Here is a 15,911-nt window from a genome sequence, read left to right as displayed (position 1 = left end):
CCAATGACGAGAGTAGATGTAAACAGCAGTCCAACAACATCTGGAAGGCCACATGTTCCTCAGCCTTGAATTAAGCAGAACTGCAGTTTAAATGGTAAGCTCATCTCAGCTAATTGAACTATAACTATCGAAATTAGCAAGGCCAGGTTCACCCATACACATACTTCTCCTACCATCTGGATATTTATCTACTGTAGGTGAGAGCTAAATCTGTGAACTTCTTCCATAGAAATGTACCTGAGACTGAGGTGATGTGATACACATGAGAACTGGCATGCAACACTTCCTCTATTTTGGACCACTACTGGCTATGTTGACTGAAGAATTTGGGGGACTGCAGTCCAAAAATTATCTTTTCCAAGCTCTGATGAGAATTGGGCTTGACTATAATAAAAGGCATCAGCCATATGATATCCCCAAAGTTTGCAAATTAAAGTATCTCCTATAGAAAATAATTTCTATTTTTCCAAATAGTGTTAGGTGTTCATTGGGGTCAAGGATGTATTTGGACTATAGAAGGTAGGCATGCTTTCTCAGAAGGCAGTCCCACTGATCTCAATGAAATCTAATTTCCAAAACTAACATAAGTGCGCATTTTCAACCGTTTTAAAAATGTTTTAATGCGTTTTAAATTTTTAACGTAAACATTTTTAATTTACTATTTCTGGAAGCTGTCTTGGGTCCCACTTTGTGAGAAAGGTGGCATATAAATGAAATGTAAATAAATTAATAATTAATAAATTTTGATGGTCACTTCCTTGGCTAAGATCTTTCTGTCCTGTTTATTACAGAGTAGATGATCAGAGCCTGAAAGAGTTCTTTTTTTCTGGACTACAGTTCCTGCAATAGCCTAGTGAGGATGGCCAATAGCATCACCACTTCCAATGGCTATCCTGGCTAAGGGGTTATATTCCATAAACTGAACTTTTCCAATTTTGGGGGGGAGATAGTAGTTGCCAGATTGGCAGGAGAAAAGTTCTATTGAAATGTCAAATCAATGGGCACAGGATTGGGGTATCAGTGAGTTGTTGTTTTGTTTTCTAACAGCGTTAGTTCATGGGCCATAATCTTCTGGACACTGTGGTGGACAGTGTCCAAAAGAAGAATCATCAAACTGGAGTGCTGGATTAACCCACAGACAAAGCATATTGTAGCTGGCCTGTTGTAACTTGAAAGGAAGGATGTGGCAGTAATGATCACAGGAAAATGCTTGATTTTTAAGTGTTCAGCAATGGAGAGGAAAATTGAATTTGCTGTGACAGTTGCCATGGGAACTCCCCCCTCCACATAGCAGAGTAAATAGTTGTGTAAAAGCTTTTGATGCATGAGACCCTCCTTTGACAGCCATATGTTGCACATTGAATACATTGTTTATATCTTTTTTAAAAATACAAAGATGTCTGTGGGCAGAATTAGGAGCATGCCATTTTCATTCTGCCTGCTCTTTTATGAGTGGTAGGCAGAGCCTCCCAATGGTATTATAAAATAAATACATGCATTTTAAATAGACATATACTTGCAGAAAAGAGATACAAAAAGACATAGTAAAACTACAGGGAATCCTTAGCTTGCCAAATGCCTTACATTTACACTTAAATTCTTGTTCAGTATTTTGTTCCCCTTCTGATTTTCCAGCATATATTGGATTTGATCCAATTTTAGTCATGCTTAGAGTAAACCCACCGAAATTAACTGGAATCAGTTGGTTTGGAACTGATATGTGATATTCAGATAAACTGCTTCTGGACATGGAGATTTCATTTAGCTTGTACAGTGGGCCCTTGATATCTGCTGAGGTTTGGTTCCAGGACTCCCCATGGATATTAAAATCAGTGGATGCTCAAGTCCCATTAAATCAAATGGCATAGTGAAATGGTGTCTATTATATAAATTGGCAAAAACAAGGTTTGCTTTTGGAATTTATATTATTTTTAAAAATATGTTCAAGCTGTGGATAGTTAAATCCATGGATAAAAATTCCATGGATACGAAGGGCCAATTGTATTTAGTTGTTGATAAGCCTGCCTATATACATTTAAGTGAGGCTTTTTTGAAATCTATCCAGGCAAAAGGTGACAATCAGATTTATTTAATTTGTTCTTATCCTATTTTTCTTCTATAATGGCATTCTTGCAAGTTACAGACAATTCTTTTGGGACTACAACTCCCAGAATTCCCAGGGGCCAAACTCACTGGGGAATTGTAGGAAAAGTAGGCTCTTAAATGTTATTTTTCAGAGCTCTGATTTGGTTATATTGAATTTTATAATGCGTGGTATGGAGAAAATATTTCCTGTTATAATTCCAGAATCTACTACTAAATAACTTCCTCACATAGAATTAGGCAATTTTGGAGCATGGGTTTAATGGCCTTAACCCTCTTTATATAGTACTGTGCATGACTTACTTCAGAATGTGGCATGTCTGCCTTGCATTGTTTATGGCAGACATGTGCACATTCAGAAACCACAGACATAGTCCTTTCCCCACCTCCTCAGTGGGACTATCCAGATTCTGTAACTGGTTTTATTTTCCCCTCCATACATGGAAGACATCCTGATTTTTAGATAATCTATGATTTCATTTTAATTACCATGGTTCTATCCTATGGAATCCTGGGACTGAATGTCAAGGGAGGCACATTTAGAATTCTCAATCAGAGTGCTCCAGGGCTTCACCAAGCTACAAATCTCTGAATTCCATAAGATGGAACCATGGCAATTAAAGTGGAATAATCATGCATAATTGTGTAGTGTGAATGGTCTCCTGGTCTCCTTTCTAATCTCAAAGAATTGAGAGTAGAGAGAAACCAAGTTTAGTTCTGTGGAAGCAGTGGAATGAGGTGATAGAGTTAGGAGATGGTAAAATGGCTTATACAGCTTTTTAAAGGTGGGGAGGAACCTCCATAGATACAGAAGCATAGCAAAGCAGGGAGAATGCAAAACTGGAACCTTTCACCTCACTGGAATATTTTGCTCCCATCAAGTGCTATCTCCCATCTGTAGTGTGAAGTGGTAAATCCCTTTCCCCCCACACTTGCTGCCTGTTTTGACCAAACTTGTGCATTGGTTTAGTTAGCTAGTTAGCAATTTTATTTCTTGGTTACCATATTTAAAATGTTATCACAAATGGACAAAATGGTTTGGAAGAGAAAAGAAAATATGAAGCCAGAATGTGCAGAAGCGGCAGCACCCTCCATATCTGGGAGGCTGTTTTGCAGCCCACAGTAGGGTGGGAAATCTGTCTCTTTCCTAGGGTCCTGTGCAGATTTGGTGAGTTCACGCTAGTGACAGGAAAACTGGACAATCAGGATTGGCATGGTTTTCCAGAGGCAGGCAACATTTTCAGTCCATGATTGGTGGAGGCTGCATAAAAGTACACCTCTTGCCAGTTCTGCTTCAGCATTGGCTTTGTTGCTGCAGCACTGGGAGAGAGGTATCAGAGCAGGGTAACAAAGAGTGTAAAGTGGTGGTGTAAGTGAGCAGCAGGGATGGTGCAGGTGAGCAGCAGTGGTAGTGCACGTGAGTGGCGGAAGCAGCAGAGCAGTGACAAATGGAGCCATGGCCAACAGCTTATATCCAACAGCCCTTATCAGGGCTATGTAGCAAAAATTCTTATTGGCCCCTAAAGGAAGAAAAAAAGACCCTACAGGCCCAAAGTGACAGACATCACTACCTAAGACCAGGGCCCAGGCTGGACTTAAGGGTAGGGCCTACTCTATTATGTCCACATATTTGGACAATGAGGATCCCCTGAGCCTACATTTGGGAAGTGAGGGAAATATTTGACAATACAGTGATGTATTTACACTGTTGAAACTGGAGGTGGATGAGGGCTGTAAAGGCAGCCTTGGTGGTAGTGATGGTGGTGGGAGGGGGGGGGTAAACAAAAAGAAGAGTGGAAAACTAAGATCAACTGTTCCTTTATTGGCTGACAGGTTACATGTTTTTAATGGGGGTAGTTCAGCCAACCTACCTGGAATGAGGGTGGCACCTGGCAAACAATTTAAGCAAAGTGCTAAAGGCACAAGCCTTAGCAGGTGATGTGACAACTGTAGAGTATGACACACCATTTAGGAAAAGGACATCTCACAGTAAGATGGCAAGATGGGATCTAATCAATGACACCAAACTTTGGCTGGTGTTGGAAGGTTGCCACATTAAAGGAAAAGAGGAGCCTATAGAAAAGATGGAAAAGATAGAAAAGATGGATGCCAAAGAGTGAGCTTCCAAGCAAGTGTGTATCAGTGGTTAAATGCTGGTACTGCAGGAACAACATTGTGAGTTTGATTCCGCAGGGCTCCAGGCTACATCTTTTTGTAGGTTGGTGAAATGAGTACCCAGCTTGTTGGGGGCAATTGGCTGACACATTGTAAACTGCTTAGAGAGTGCTTAGTTCACCATGAAGTGGTATAGAATTGTAAAATGCTATTGCTAAGTGCTAGCGGGCTGGCTGCAAACACAGGCATAGCTGTAACAGCTATGTAATAGTAGTAAGAAGCCTTTTCAAGGTGGAAGACCCCCACCACAGCAGTCCCCTCAAAAAGATGGAGAGCTAGTGCAGACAGTTCTGCTTCCAATGCTGCAGAAAGTCAGAAATGGTGCCTTAGGCCAGTCACATACCCGAGTGCAGGTAGAGGCCCTTCTTGTACTCACATCAGGCCCCAATAGAACAACATGCAGCCATATAAGGGAAAGGTTTCTATAGGGTTTTAGGATTCCTTTCACAGGGCCACAGCTAGTCATAACATTCAGCAATTTGATATCAGAGAGAGAGTTGTCTCATATAGTATCCACAAGATTGGCCAGGAGGGATGAGTAGATGGCTCCTTCAAGCCCCCTCACCTCAAGCCTGAGGATCTCCCTACAGGTTTTAGTTCCCAAGAAGGCCCCAGAGGAATACAGGCTGAGACATCATTTATCTTACTTGAAATGTGTCCTGGTAAAGCATGCCATCCCAGACAAGCTGTGTTCAGTAAAGTATGCTTGTTTTTACTAGGCAGTAGACTGATTCAGGCATGTGGAGAAAGGAAACATATGGCCAAATGCGAATATACTCCAGCTCCTGCCCTGCACCCAGCTGACTTCATCTGCTGGGGTTTGTCTTCAAGGGTCTGTAGTAAGCTGACAAGGCAATCCCTGTGGGTTGCTTGGTGGCATGCTCCAACTTTGAAACACTAAGCATATTTGTGTAATGGTCCCTGAAGCAACAGATGGAGACCCCATGGGTATCTCATTATTTAGAGGACTTCTTGTTCACAGGGCCAGCAGGAAGCACAATGTGCGATGATCTTCTGAGTTGCTTTCAGGGGCTAGCTAGTGAACTGGGAATCCTACTGGCTGAGGATAAAACCAAGGGCTCTGCAGCTCAGTTGGTACATTTAGGCATTTCCCATTTGCCTAGTGACAAGCTAGCTGCATAATCAGACTGAATTAAGCAGACTTTTAGCAGTAAGACATTACTCTCAGAGCCCACCAGAGCCCTCCAGGCCTCCTAGCCTACCACCATCTCCACTTTATGGAAAGCTTGAGCTAGGGTGGATATAAGCCTTAAACACAGCAGAATGCCATGTCCTTAATGTTTTGACATACCCTACTCTGCAGCAGAGGTGGCCACTCCTATCCTAAATTAATGACTCCCATATATTGTGGCCATTGGCAGATGGCATTCTTCTGTGTTTAAGGCTTATATACATCCTAGCTCAAGCCTTCCATGAAGTGGGGATGATGGCAAGTTAAGGTGATATGGGGGGGGGGGGGGGTTGTAGTTGGAGCCAGATGGGAATGTGTTCTGACACGGAGTATGTTACTTTCTCTCACCTTCAGCCCCTAGGAGGAGCTCTGCAGGCACAGTATTGCTCTGCAGGCACAATATTATACACTAGGCTGAGATGTATGTCAAGAAGAATGGCTAGGAAAGGCATCTTGGCCTGGAAGACTACATCATCATCACATGGATTAGTTAGCTGCCCTCATCTCAATGCTCATGGTCAACATCAGTGCTCGACACCTTAATGATTCCACCCACCTGGAGTGGAATAGATTTGGTCTCCATGACCAAAAGGGACTTGGAGGGGTTGCACTACATCCTTCCCAACCATCACTATCATGTGGTCAGATCTTCTTGAAAGGCATTGCTGATGAGGTTTGGTTCACCCTGAGAGAGTGGAATTGGCCAGGAGAAAGGCTGTGAAGGCAACTGGTAACTTTGTACTATCCTTGGCTGGGCATCACATGCAACACCATGAAATCTTATTTTGTCATGAGAGACCTTTCAAGAGTGACAGAGCACATCTCTTGGAATTTGTCACAGACACATAACTACATGCAATATGTTATGAATTGGGGGTTTGCTTTTAGCGGCAGTAATGTTTGGTAGCAGGCGGGATTCCATCTCTTGTGGCAGTTTGGCATGAGATCGGATCCAGCTATGTGGGCAGATGAGGCCTGTGAACCTGTCATACCCAGTGTGGAGTCCCATTAAGGGATTTTGGGTATGAACGCAGAATGGGTCATGCCCAGTTGAGGGCAGGGGACCCTGCTTCACATGCAGGTGACAGGAGATCCACAAAGAGGTTTGTACCCATATGGATTCCCACTTGCTGCCACTCCAGGCATTATCAGCATTCAGATGGGGATATGTACATTGGCCAACAGTCAAGTTGACCAATGGCAGGGTCCAATCTCATCTAGGCCAACAGCTTTAGTCAATAAAAGATGTGCCCTGCATTATTCAAACTTGCAAGTGTCTGTGAATTATTTCCCATAGCATCACCGTCATGTTTCTTTTGGCCTCCACATGATGCAGTTAGCCATGTCACACCATTTGAAATCTCCAAAAGCCACAAATGCAAAAAAGGATTTTTCAAAGTAAATACACAGACAATACATTAAAATCCTCAACTGCAATAAAAACAAATAACTAGTTCCACCACTGATCTAGTGCTCTGAATTCCAGTAAGAGATAGTTTATGTCATTAATAGTATTTATATTGTCTTGCTAGGGCGATCTGCCTAAGAACTGAAAAGGAGCCAACATTCTAAATGTCAAGTGAGCTTAATAACTGGGCCCCTGCATGTTTGCATGTGTATGTACATAACTGCAATAATATGTGTGTGTTGGAACCTGACTGTTCTCTTAGGAGCCAAGAAACCCAACAACCATCCACCTTGTTCGTATTCCTTAAAGAATAGTTTTATTATTCTCCCTTCTGCAAACATCACCTATGATATCTGTCAAATGTGTCTATCAAATAATTTTGTTTTTAGATTTAGTTTTTTTTCTCTTTTCCTTTTCATGCATAATCCCTCCCCCTCTTCTTTTCATGAGGGAATGACTTAGATCTTTCAGAAAACAATCAGGGCTGTTCAGTACTGCAAATACCTATTATGTACTTGACTCCAACCCTGTTCCCCTTAATGAATTCAAAGGCATGGCAGATATGCATACCTCGTCCACGCCTAATGGATACACAGCTTCCCATGATCAAATGCCACATAAGTTGTAGATCAAGAAATGTGAGCTTAAATATTTCCCCTAGTGATAAAGATACTTCTCTTATGGCAAAAGCCTAAAAGAGGGTAAACAGCTTGGCTTTGAATAAATGAAATTAGGAAGCCAAATATTAATATGGAAAAAAATAATGCATTTTTAAATGCAAGCATGTGATTATCAAGACATGGAAAGGTTCCAAGATCATACTGCAGGACAAGGGGCCCTTTCACGTTGCACAATTATAGCACTATGATTCCACTCTGCCATGTCAACAACCTGTCTTTCAGAAGGTAAACTTTTGAACATTGTGTGATGTTTAAACCCAGATGGGTGCAACTGAAGAAGTCAGTGTGTATGTAAAAATAAGCAATTACTATATCAGAGCTGGGGAAGACAGAGCTGTGGATTTTCTTCCTTTAAATAAGAAGCTGTCATATACTTGTAGCAAGTCTGACTACTCTGGCTGGCAGATTCTTTCCAAGATTTCAGATCAGAGTATTTTTCTACCTGGAAACTATGTGGTTTGGACCTAGGACCCTTTGTGTGCTGTGCAGGTATTCACCCATTGATCTATGACCCTTTCCTTATGGTAGGAAGTGTTGAACCTGTGGCTGTACTTCAGCTTTTATCAGCCCCAGCCACCATGGTCAAGGGGGCTATGGATAATGTAATCCAACATGTAGAAGGATGTAGGTTCTCCATACCAGCATTACCTCATGAGTAGTGTATAGTGTAAAGTCACCAGGATCCTCTCATGGGTGGCATCTAGAATTTTTTGTTGAACCTAAGTCTATTTCATTCAAGAAATTTGTCTCATTTTCTTTTCCATTTTCCATGCCTTTGTTTTCAGATTTATTACCAATTGGCTAAGGAGCTTGTCTCTCCCAAATTCCAGAACATTAAAAATAGCTCACATCTGGCAAGATATGAACATGGGTGTAATTTTCCAAGTAAAAAACAGATTCAAAAAGCAAATGAAAGTCTTCTTGTTCAGAATGCTCTATCTTTTGTTGTTATTGTTAATGCTCTGTCTTAACAGGAAGCCAATGCAGTGATAAAACCTCAGTTTCTCCTGTCAGCAAATTCCAGAGTCAATAGATTCCTCAGTTGATTCAAGTAAAGAAAACTCAAGAAAGCCATGAGGAACACTAGATATCCTGCATCATGTTTAATGTTGCCAGGAAGAGAATAGCAGGATTTCAGGATTTGTACATTTTGAGAACAGGGGATATGAAAAGAGGTAGCTGTGAATATGATTTGTTCAGTTGTATTCAGCAATAACACTGAGTATAGTAACCATTCAACTTTGTGTAACTACAAAAGAACATGGCATGTACGTATTATTTTTCACTTATCTAAATGCCAGTACTCCAAAATAAAAATAAAAAATCTTAAATCCTAAGCACTTCTGAAAAACTTCTAGTCCCAAACATCTTGAATAAGGGTAACCTGCACAGTGTATACCAGACCTATATCTCAGAAACAAGATGTTTATTGAGTATTGGATAAGGCACTATATATGGCTAGTGATAAGCTGTGCAGATCTGCTCTTAGCTTGTTTGTTGGTTAATGCCACTTGATAAAATGGAATCACCATCTGTTTTAGATTCAAATACATGTATAATACTGGGGGAAATGCCGCATAAAAGAAAAGGTTAAAAGTTAGGAATCATTGGAAGACATGAAGTTAATTTTATATTACCTTCTACTCTTTGGCCAGTTAAAAGGAATAGGTTTCAAATACTGACACCAAATTTCAGTTCCAAAAGTCAGATCTCAAATTTTAAAGGCCAGGTGTCAACACACAAACATGATTTTGGAATCTGGTTATTCAGCTAATGTCAAGATTTTTGTACATTTTCATGTTTCACAGCCATCTGTTTGTATACTTGTTGCAATCCAAACACTATGCCATCTTTGATGTTCATAACTCAGTTATCTTCAAGGTTCTCTCTGTTTTGAAAGTTAAGCATTCAGAGACCACACAGCAAGTAAAGCCCAAAATTGCACATACACAAAACAAAACAAGATCTTAGTATCAAATGAGCAACTGTCAATGGAAACCTACTCTCTAACCTTACAGGTTTGATTAGATTGCTCCCACGCTTTCCCACACCCATTCAAGTTTACAAAAAGCTCCTTGCTAAGTTGGATCAAGCTGATAATATGTTAATTAGTCTCTAATTGCTAAGCATTATCCTTAATTACTACAAATGACTTTGCACAATGGCCAGGTTTTAATTATTACTAATAATCTCAAATTGGTTCATTCAATGAGTTCATGTAGCTAGCCTGTTTGACAGGGGAGGGTTCCTTGTTCTGGCCATCATATTGATACTGGGTGATACCCATCCTTGATGTTGAGAGTGAGCTGCAAACAAACCACATATACTCATATCATTACTTGAGATACATCAGAAGTGACTGCATGCAGTGCCAGAAGAGTAGGCTGTGTGCCAAAATTTTCATCCACATTTTCCCCAACTATTTTCAAAGGAACTTCTTTCAACTAATGTTTGAATGACAAGAACAGTTTGGAGAGATTATCATGAGTTGGGCGTGGGGTTGTTTTGCTTACTTTTCTTATGAGGTGACCAAGGAGTGTGAGTTTGTCCTGTTTACTGTATAATCAACTCTCCAGCATGCTGCAATTTCATTGGCATCCCACACTGTGGTTCAAGCTTTTTTCCTTATCAGGGTGTGTGGACAGTGAAAGAGGCTACAGTGAGACTGAGAGATGTGTAATAGAAAGAAAACACATGCACAGTGCCATTGGCCAGCTCACAATTATTCACCACCAAAAGAAATTCTGGAAGAAAATTATGATCCACTGTGAGAATGAGACAGGAAAATAATAGGATTTTTATGGGGGAAGGATACTTTCAGAAAACTGGAGAGCAGATTTTGGACACTTCTCTCATACACACTTGCAGTAAAGATTGCAGGACAGTAGAAGTATTTTATTTTATTTTTTTAATAATAATTTTGATTATTTTCATTATCATAAAAACAAAAAGACAAAAAAAAACGGAATACAGGACAGTTCACATACAGACAACAATCTTCATATTGATAACAATAACAACATTAGCACGACATCTACCCACCAAACTACCACATAAAACTAACATATAACTAAAAGTGACTTCCTAGTCTTATGGTTTCTTCCCATGTGACAATCCTAAAAATAAATCTTCAGATGCTTCCTGTATAATTATAATATCAAGTCAAGTGTATTAACCATTTCCTCTTAATTTTACTACACTGACGAAAACCCCAAAGTTCACTCTAGTCCAATTGTGTAACTAGAATTTTTATGTTCCTTTAGATAAGTTATTAGACGATTACATGTTTTTCAAAATAGGTCTATAGGTTCTCCTTTCAATAATTTAGTTAACTTCTCCATTTCCATATATTCATACAGCTTAACATACCATTCAGATATTTTTGGGCAATGGTCCCTTTTCCATTTTGAAGCGGACAATATTCTCGCTGCCGACACCATATATAATACTATGGTTTCATATTTCTTCTTAATTTCCTTATCTATTACCATATTTAATAGAAACAGTTTGGGATCTAGCGGAATATTAACTTTTAATATCTCCTGGATCTGTATATGGATTAGTTTCCAAAACCCTTTGACCTTGTCACAATTCCACCATACATGGTAAAAATGTCCTACTTCCTTGTTGCATTTCCAGCACAGCTCGCTTGTATTCTTACACATCCTGGATAGTTTATATGGAGTTAAATACCAGTGGAATTGCATTTGATACCAATCCTCCCTCAAACTATAGCTCAGAATAAAACTTGAGCCTCTTTTCCAAGCGTATTCCCACCAGTCCAATTGAATAATATGCCCTATATCTTGGGCCCATTTAGTCATAAAATGTTTAACAGTTTCGGCTTCCTGCTTATATAATTTGGCTATATGATGATTCTCTTCAGCCTGAATTATATTACTCAACTCTTTGGCCCATTCCTCAAATACAGTAGAAGTATTTTAAATAATTTGGCCTTAGAGACAAGAAGTATCACACAATTGCCTTTCACAACATATGGGAGACCCCAGAGAAGGAGATGAATTCTGTGGAATGCCAAATAGTGCCAAGCCACAATATTTTGTCAGAAATGTTCCACAAAACATCTGATAATTTTTTTTATACTTTTGTTGTTGTACTGTGCCTTCAGATTGTTTTCGACTAATCAGAACCCAAATGCAAAACTATCATGGGATTTTCTTGGCAATTGTCATCAAAGAGGGTTTGCCTCTGAGACTGAAAATATGTGTCTTGCCCAAGGTCCCCCAGTGGGTTTCTATGGCCAAGCCAGGAGTTATACTCCAACACTCAAACCAATACACATGCTGGCTCCCTTACGCTTCCTAAAAGTAGAATACTACTTTCCCCACCATTTTTATGGTCTCTTCTCCACTGCCTTAATCTCCCAGGTTGATGTTGAATCTGAAGAGTTCCAGAAGACACAAAATGATCATCAGGATGCCAACTTGGTTGCTGCTGTTACCATTGATAATGGCAGTGTGCACGCATGCACGCACACGCACACACACAAACAAAATGCTAATGAAAGAGCATTGTTTGCCCAGAACTCCTGTAAACCCCAACATTGGCTATGTTGGGTACAGCTGATGGGATTTGCAGTCCAACACTATCAAGAGAGCTACACATTTCCCACTCCTAGAAATAGCAATAGCATTTACATTTCTATACTTCTCCATACTGAATTAAGCAGTCTCTAAGTGGTTTACAACATATCCACCAATTGCCCCCCAGCAAGATCGGTACTTATTTTACTGACCTACAAAAGGATGGAAGGCTGAATTGACCTTGGAGCCCCTCAGGATCAAACTCACAATGTTGTGGTTGCAGTATAGGCATTTAACCACTGCACCATCATATTTGGGGACAAAAGATGATGGGACCATGCCGATTAAAGTGATGTCAAACTGCATTATTGCTACAGTGTAGATGCACCCTGAGTCTATTCTGCTTGGGACTAACAACATGAGCCATGCTTTTGTTTCATAAACGCAAATAGGGCATTCACACAAAGAAGTACTAACTTGGAGAGATGGCCCCCACAAGATAGAGCAACAACCACTAGCTTAGATAATTCTAGTGAAAGAATCCTACAGTTCATGGAAAATACCTCTCCTTGATAGGTAAATAGACTCTATATGCTCAGGGAAAGTATGACTCAATATCAGATGCTAGGGGCCCATGATGAGTGAAGGTTTTTTTGGCTTTGGGCCCTGCTTGTGGCCTTCCAGATTACACTGGAATCAGATTACACCATTGTAAAACAAAACTGAACTAAATATTGTAAAACAGCAAGATATGTAGAATCATAGTTGGAAGGTGCTGTAAAAACTATCAAGCCCAACCTCCTGCCATGTAGAAATGCACAACTAAAGCATACTCAAAATATGGTCTTCCAACCTCTGTTTAAAGACCTCCAAGGGAGAGTTCAGTACCCATTGAGGCTATTGTTAAACAGCTCTTACAGTCAAGAGATTCTTCTACATGTTTAGGTGAAACTTCTTTTCTTGAAATTTTATATTCTTAATGCCAGGTTATGGGAGCCAGCATGGTGTAGTGGTTTGAGCTGAAAAGCAACTGTTGCGCTGTACACCAACAGAGTAGCTTCATTCTCCACCCATCATGCCAGTTTGAAATGTAACTTCACTGGGGCCTCATTACCTTACCAAAGAAAAGTAACTTGTGGCAGTTAGTGTCATGGTTTGCCACTCAGCTCTTCCAAGGCTGCTCCTACCCAGATTCAGTTGTCACTCTGCTCTTTTCCCAAGCGGTGGTAAGGATGAGTCTTCTGCAACTGCTAATTAGAAAATTACACCACAGTAAACGGTGTGCATTCTGCTGGCAGCTAAGCTTCTTCCCCCCAGTGTTCTAAAGTACTTTTTGCATTGTTTGCTGTCAGCAAAACAAGCCTGCTACCTGTGATTCAACAGACAACAAAGCCCGGCAGCGAGATTTCAGTCAGATGATGTCACCCAGGTAAAATTGTACTGACAAGCTTTTAATTAAAGTTTTCCCACACATCTTTGGCTGCTCGTCCCCAAGAGCTATTATTCATTATGTGCCAATTGTCAGCCAATTGTGAGTTGCGAGGGAAATGTTTTATTTCCAAAGCCCTTGCTGACAGCTACAGAACACTTTGTTATACAATCTGTTTACTCCCCTCCACCTCCTTTTCCTACAAGTTTTTTTAAAATGCTTGCTAAAGGGGAAATAGCCATGCAGTTGTGTTTGTAGTAGGTAGAAATAATCACGAAATGTCTCTGATAATGGAAGGAAGGGAAAAAGGGAGGGTACAAGTAAAAGTCTTGGGAGGAATAGCATGTGCTTCATCTTGTGAAGAGTTAACGTACATGCACCGCGGAAGCCCTCAAGCATGCCAAAGTATCCTTTCATTGCAAGAAAGGCAGGTTTTAATGTTGCAGGGGAATTTTTTTTAGAAGAGAGCAAAAGTTGAAGCCTTTGAAGCTGGGTGGTGGAGAGAGGATATTTATTCATTTATTTGAAACTAATTTTCCATTAAAAAAACAACAACCCTCAAAGCATGGTGCAGAAATAGCAGAGCTTAAAAACAAACAGTGCATGAGCCAGTCAAATTTATGCAGAACTTGGAAATGTTGCCCTTTTTTAAGAACTCTGATTTCCAGAATCTCTCAGCCACAAGGCTATGGAGGCTAGGAACATGGGGAGTAAAAGGCCTAAATCTAATTTCTCATTCTAATTACATCAGATCCATTGAATCAACTGCTCAGTGTTAAGTCAACAGGTAGATACCATTGGTCTGCTCTACCTGGGACTAGCAAGAATGCAGGCCATTGGAATTTTGGAACATTGCTTGCTCTTTTAAAAAAGCTAACTTTTCTAAGAAAAGGGAGGGAATGGTAAAAAGGGTGATAGGTAGGTAGATGAAGGTATGGGTAAGTGTCGAAGGTGAAGGGAGAAGCACAGGTTAGGGGAAAGATAGGTAAAGGAGTAGGCGAGAACAAAATAGGTGCGAGAGTGATAAGTAAGAGAGAAAGGAGGAAGAAGAAAAGGATAAAGGGTAGAAGAAGAAAAGAAGTAGTGGAAGGAAGAGGAAAGGAGATTTGAGGTATAAAGAAGGTCAGGAAAGGAAAGAAGAGGACAGGAAGGAGATAAAGGAAGAAGAAGAAACTGAAAAAGAAGAATAAAGAGTAAACATGTTTGTATGATTGTATTAATTTGAGTGTTTGTTGTTTGTGTGACTGTTAGGGATAATAAATAAAAATAAATACATCCCCCCCCCCCCAGAAAAACCCTAACTTTTCTGTGCCCTGATTTACACACATGTAACATGCATTTAACTTTTCCATTGAAATCAGGGAACCTGAAAAATGGCCCATACCTAAATATTTAAAGGTTGTTGCTGTTGTTGTTGTTGTTGTTGTGTTCCTTCAGGTCATATGTGATTTACAGTGAACCTAAAGTAAACCTATCACATGTTTTCTCTATATGAAAGTGTGGAATGGATACAGGTTTAGCCTAGAGCCAGGCTTATTCAGCTTGGTGAAGAGAAGACTGAGAGATGACATGATGGCACTGTTTAAATACCTTAAAGGCTGTCACAGAGAGGAGGGTGCAGCCCTGTGCTCTGCTGCCTCAGAAGGTAGGATTAGGTCTAACGGTTTGATGTTACAGGAGATTGGATTCCAATCGAACATTAGAAGGAACGTCTTGACAAAGAGGGTCATTCAGCAATGGAACCAAGTGCCTAGAAAAGTGGTGGTGGAGTCTCCTTCTCTGGAAACCTTCAAAAAGTGGCTGGACAACTTCCTGCTGGGGATGCCTTAGCTGGAGATCCTGCACTCAATGCCCCCTTCTAGCTCTATGATTTTATAATTCTGTGATTCTAGATACACAATTCAGTGTGTACAGATAACAAAAACAAAAATGATTACCATAAGGCCACATACTGAACTCATAGAAACAACTAAGAGTTTTGATTCCTCTGATCACTCACTATGAAGCAATAACTTTAAGTTCAGTTCACTCTAATAAGATCTTTATGTGCACTGAGAATACTGTTATTTGGATATGGAGAGGGTTTTCGTGAGGAGGAGGAGGAGGAGGAGGAGGAGGAGGAATGAGATATTGCCTCGTGTCATCCAGAATTTTATCAGTGGGAATGGCTCTTTATTTCCAGAGTGTTGACTGTCTCCTTAAAAGCCAAAGTCTCTTTCATCCAATTGTTAGATTTACCTCCCATAATTAAAGTTAAACCCAAATATGTCCAGTATAAGCACTGTGAACCATTGCATGCCCTTTAAGTCTTTAAAACTCCCCCCGGAACCTGCTTCCTTACTGCATAGAACACAGATTATGTATTATAGTAGCAATTGTA

This window comes from Sceloporus occidentalis, unplaced genomic scaffold (assembly GCF_023333645.1).
Source record: "Sceloporus occidentalis isolate IW3139 unplaced genomic scaffold, rSceOcc1.0.p SCAF_3, whole genome shotgun sequence".
Lineage (NCBI taxonomy): Eukaryota > Metazoa > Chordata > Lepidosauria > Squamata > Phrynosomatidae > Sceloporus > Sceloporus occidentalis.
Note: the sequence above shows the minus strand (reverse complement) of the source record.